Here is a 5,226-nt window from a genome sequence, read left to right on the forward strand (position 1 = left end):
GAAGACTGCATGATAGAATTTTGCTAGACCAATAATTTATTCACTGAAAGTACATTTTAGAAACAACATAAAAGATGACTATACACATGGACCCCACCAGATGGAACACACAGAAATCAAATTTGCTACATCTGCTGAAAGAGTCAATGGAAAAGGTCCATATCATCAGCCAAAACAAGGCCAGGGGCAGACTGTGGAACAGATCATCAATTGTTCAGATGCAAGTTCAGGCTGAAGCTGAAGAAAATTCAAACAAGTACACAAGAGCCAACCTATGACCTTGAACATATAGCACCTGAATTTAGAGATGATCTGAAGAACAGACTGGATGCACTTGATATTAATGACCGAAGGCCAGAAGAGTTTAGGGATGACATCAAGAACATCATACAGGATGAAAGTAAAAGGTCATTAATAAGACAAGAAAGAAGGAAAAGCTCAAAATGCTTGCCAGGAGAGACTTGGAAACTTGCTCTCCAGCATAGAGATGCTAAAGCAAATGGAAGAAATGAAGTAAATGAGCTTAACAGAAAATTTCACCATACTAATTCAATCTATATGTTGAGTAAATAATCTGGAAAGTTGTATTTATTAAGAAGAACATGGCATCTTGTTTTGAGGAAGACTCAATAACCTGTGATGTGCAGATGATAAACCTTGCTTGCTGAAAGCAAAGAAGACTTACAATACTTACTGGTGAAGATCAAAGGCCACAGCTTTTAGTATGAGTTGCACCACAATGTAAAGAAAAGACAAATCCTCATCACTGGACCAGTAAATAGCATCCTGATAAGTGGAGAAAAGATTGAAGTTCTCAAAGACTTCATTTTGCTTGGATCCACTATCAACACTTACAGAAGCAGCAGTCAAGAAATCAAACTACATATTGTATTAGGGCAATCTGCCGTACAAATCCTTTTTTAAGTGTTCAAGAATAAGGATATCAGTTTGAGGACTAAGGTGGGCCTGACCCATGAATAGACATGGTATTTTCAGTAGCCTTATATGCATATGAAAGGTCAACAATGAATAAGGAAGACTGTAAAAGAATTGATGCATTTGTGTTATGGGATCGGAGAAGAATATTAAAGGTACCAAGGACTGCTGAGGACGTACAAATCTGTGTTGGAGAAAGTAGAGTCAGAATGCTCCTTAGACACCAGGATGGCATTTCATTGTTTCTTATATTTCAGACATTATCTGGAGAGACCAGTCCTTGGAGAAGGACATCATACTTGTTAAAACAGAGACTCACAAAAGAGAAGGAGCTCCCCCCCTCCCCCCACTGAGATTGACACAGTGGCAGCAGTTGACTCAAATATAAAAATGAATGTGAGGATGTCATAGGACAGGGCAGTGTTTCGTTCTGCTGTGTATAGGGTCACTCTAAGTTGGAACTGATTCAAAGGCACCGAACAACTACAAATCATCAGTCTAGATATTTTAGGTGACAAAAAAATAAAACTGTCCCTTCCATCCCTAAAAGAGGAGGTAGCATGATTAAGCCAATGAAGCATGAGTACATGTTAATAACGCCACAAGTCTCCCTATTTATCACTAGTTGTTAAGCAAATTACATGAACAATGCATGATTGAATTCAAAGGAGAGAGAGATTGTGTGAACTATGGATGGGGTGGAGGGAGCAGTCATTTATAGGGAAAGACTTATGTTGGACCTTAGGGATATTAATTTGGCCTACATAAGAGGACTTCTGGTGTGGTGCTGTTGAATCAACACTGGACTGTGAACCACAAGGTCAGCAATTAAAATCCACCTCAGAAACCCTATATATGGTTGTTATGAGTTGGAACTGATTTCACAGCACTTAACAACAACACCAAAGAGGAAAGGAAAGGACATTGTAAACTCAGCAATAAAGTGGACAAAGGCATGACATTTGGAAAGAGAAGGCTTGTTTAAGTGGCAGTGAGTAGACATCTTGGCCACAGAAGATTCCTCCATGAACAGAGACGAGAACAAAGCTGACGTTATTAGTGACTGGTAGAATTTTTTGCCAGTAGTCAGGTGAAAGAACATTTGAGAAAACGTTTCTCAGCAAACGAAAGGGCCTGGGATTTCAGGGATATCCCCAAAGCCAAAATCATCACAGGGAATTGACTAGGGTGGAAGATATGTTGGTAACTTAAAACATGTTTCTCAAACTAGCTACTGTCATTAAGTCCTGATAGTACGGGAGTGAACAGGCTTCAAAGTGTGATTTATGGGTTTTGCCCTAACACTCATTGATCAGATGACTATGCGTATGTACCTTGCTCTGTCTAGCCTGGCATACCAGGAGCATACAACATGAGTAGGAGAATAATATTGCTGTGTTCCTTCTCCAGCTTCTCTCTCACATGACAGGCTGTGAAGAGTCAATTAACTAAGTTCTAAAAACGTGCCTGGTAAATTGTCATGGACTGTTTCAAAGTAAGATTTTTTTTTTTTACTATTCTGAATAGTGCTGTGGTATCTTCAACTCACATTCAACTCATGTTCTTCCTGGTCAACCTTTCTGTGAACTTCTCTATGATCTTCTGTTTGTCATAGTAGATGACTAGTTCTAACAAGAAACCCACTGTTTGGTGTATTCATAAAGTGAGTCTGTTTCTTAATCTACAGCCTGATGGGTTCCTTTGGTGTTCATCATTGGATGTGTGTGCTTACATGTGGTTGTTAGCATTTTTGTTTGTTTTCTTTTTCATTTGCCTGAATGGCTTTCGTTCAAGAACTAACTCAGAGTTCCAGCCTTCTATTTTGATAGTCACAATCTCAGTTTTCTCCAACTAGCCACAGCTAGTAGGGACTATGTTGTTATTGTTAAGTGTCATTGAGAGTCTGTTCTGGTTCAAAGGGACCCTATATAGGTTTTGTGAGGAAAATCTGGTGGGTTTGAACTACCAACCTTTGGGTTCACAGCCCAGTGCAGATCCTTCAGCACCACACCAGGAGTTCAGTAGGGACTATGTTGTTGTTGTTAAGTGACACCGAGTTGATTCCGACCCATGGCAACCCTTTATAGGGTTTCCGAGGAGCAGCTGGTGAGCTTGAACTGCAGACCTTGCAGGTCCAATGACTTTGTGGTCCAGCGCATTAACCCACAGCACCACACCAAGACTCCAGTAGGGAATACAGAGGATGGTAAATGCATGGGTAAGTTTTGTGGAACTGGCCTGGATGTGCATATATAAATGACTTTCCCTTATATTTTATTGCTCAGAATACAGGTGCATGACTGAACCTAACTGCAAGGAAGACTGGGAAACGTAGTTCATTTCTGAAATCAAGAAGAACTTGGACATGATTCACTGAATTTAGTAACTGGCTTCTTGTTGGTTCATGGGGGCAGGAAAATCTGTGTTCCAATCCAGGAAATGAGTTTCTTTCCTTGTTCTTCATGTCTGAACCTAAGTCATTATTAAGGTTCCAGTTCATCAAGACAGGAAACTGACAGCTATAGAAAAACCACTTTGGCACTGCCTATCCAGGACCACTTCTCAGACCTCTATTCTTCTGTCAGCCTGGACTCCTCTCATATCTAATCTATCCCAGTGCCCTTATCTTCAGGCCAGGTGAGAATCTTTTCTAACAGACCCCAACTCCAAACTGACCAGAGTAAATCTTATTGTATTGGTTGCTGTTTACCAATTTATTTTTAGTGCGGGATCCATTAAGCATTTATTCCCCCATTTAAACGATTCTTATGGTGATATTTTCAGCTCTACTTTCCTTAACAGCCTGTCAACCCCTTGGTAACATTCCCAATTTATCACTCTGCTGTAAATATTGTATCCACGCAAAACTTGGCCTATATGGTCTGCACCCTGAAGCAACTTCATTTTTAATCATTCTAAATAAAACTTTAGTTACTTAGAAGGTGGGTGAACAAGAAAAGAAAAGGAGATAGAGAATAGAAAGACAAAGAAAAAAAAAGGCAAAAAAAGAAAGAGCTACCTGTAAAATCCTTAGACGTTTTTCAAAGAAGACACAGAAGGAAAAAATGTGTGACCACTAATGAGTCAAGGGTTAACGCAACTATTTCATTTGGTTGATTTGTTTAAGTCAGAATCTTTGCATTTTCTCTACTTCTCACAACAATTTCTCAACTAAAACTAATATGAATAAGATAGAGTATTGGTACCCTACTTCATCTTCACAATAGCGTTTAAAACAAAAGAAGACAGTGGGTTATTTCTGTTATTACTGTACAGAGAGACAAAGAAGCAAAACAACTTGGCAAGGTCAGAAAACATTCAACCCATGGATATGAACTTGTGATTCTTGGTTTAGAATGTTCTTCTGGAAGCAAAGGTGCATATCTGTATATTTTTCAAAACTGATAAAATTTGCAACTAGCCTAATTCTATTGCTCTCCAGAGCCACCTTGCCCTATCTCATCATTTATTGAGTTCTTTCTAGTTATTTTTTTAAATGTTCACAGCAGCCCCAAAGTGGAAACAACACAAATGTTCATCAGCTAATGAACAGAGATGAACAAACATAGTACATCCATACAGCGAATTATTTAACAGTAAGAAGCATTGACACATGCATGGTTGTACAACACTGTCAATTAAATGCTACCTTTTATTTTTATTTTGTATCCTTTTACTGTGAATTTAGTGAAGGTTTACAGAGCATATCATTAGTTTTATGTTCAACAAATCATGTGCTTCATTTCACCTCAATTGCAATTCCCTCAGTATAATATTTTTTGGTTTCCATTCCTCCTTTTTTTCTACCCTTCTGAATTTTGTCTTAGGTAAATGAGGCTCTTTTGATCTCAAATGGTTAGTACTTCTATGTTATTTGTACCTTACTAGTGTTTTTGTTAAGTGCCATCGAGTCTGTTCTAACTCATAGTGATCCTATATAGGGTTTCTAAGGAGTGACTCCACCACTTGTCTGTAAGTTTGTTGTACTGTAGTGGTTTGTGAGTTGCTGTGATTCTGGAAGCTATGCCACTGGTATTTTAAATACCAGCAGGGTCACCCATGGTGGACAGGTTTCAGATAAGCTTCCAGATGAAGACAGACTAGGAAGAAGGAGTGACAAACTACATATGAATACTTAGTCACTGAAAACCTTATGAATAGCAGAGAAACACTGTCAGATATCGTGCTGGAAAATGAGCCCCTCAGGTTGGAAGGCATTCAAAATACCACTGGGGAAGAGCCTCCTCAAAGTAGAGTTGACCATGATGACAAAAATGGAGTAAAGCCCAT

The sequence above is a fragment of the Chrysochloris asiatica genome, unplaced genomic scaffold (genome assembly GCF_000296735.1).
Source record: "Chrysochloris asiatica unplaced genomic scaffold, ChrAsi1.0 scaffold00003, whole genome shotgun sequence".
Classification (NCBI taxonomy): Eukaryota; Metazoa; Chordata; class Mammalia; order Afrosoricida; family Chrysochloridae; genus Chrysochloris; species Chrysochloris asiatica.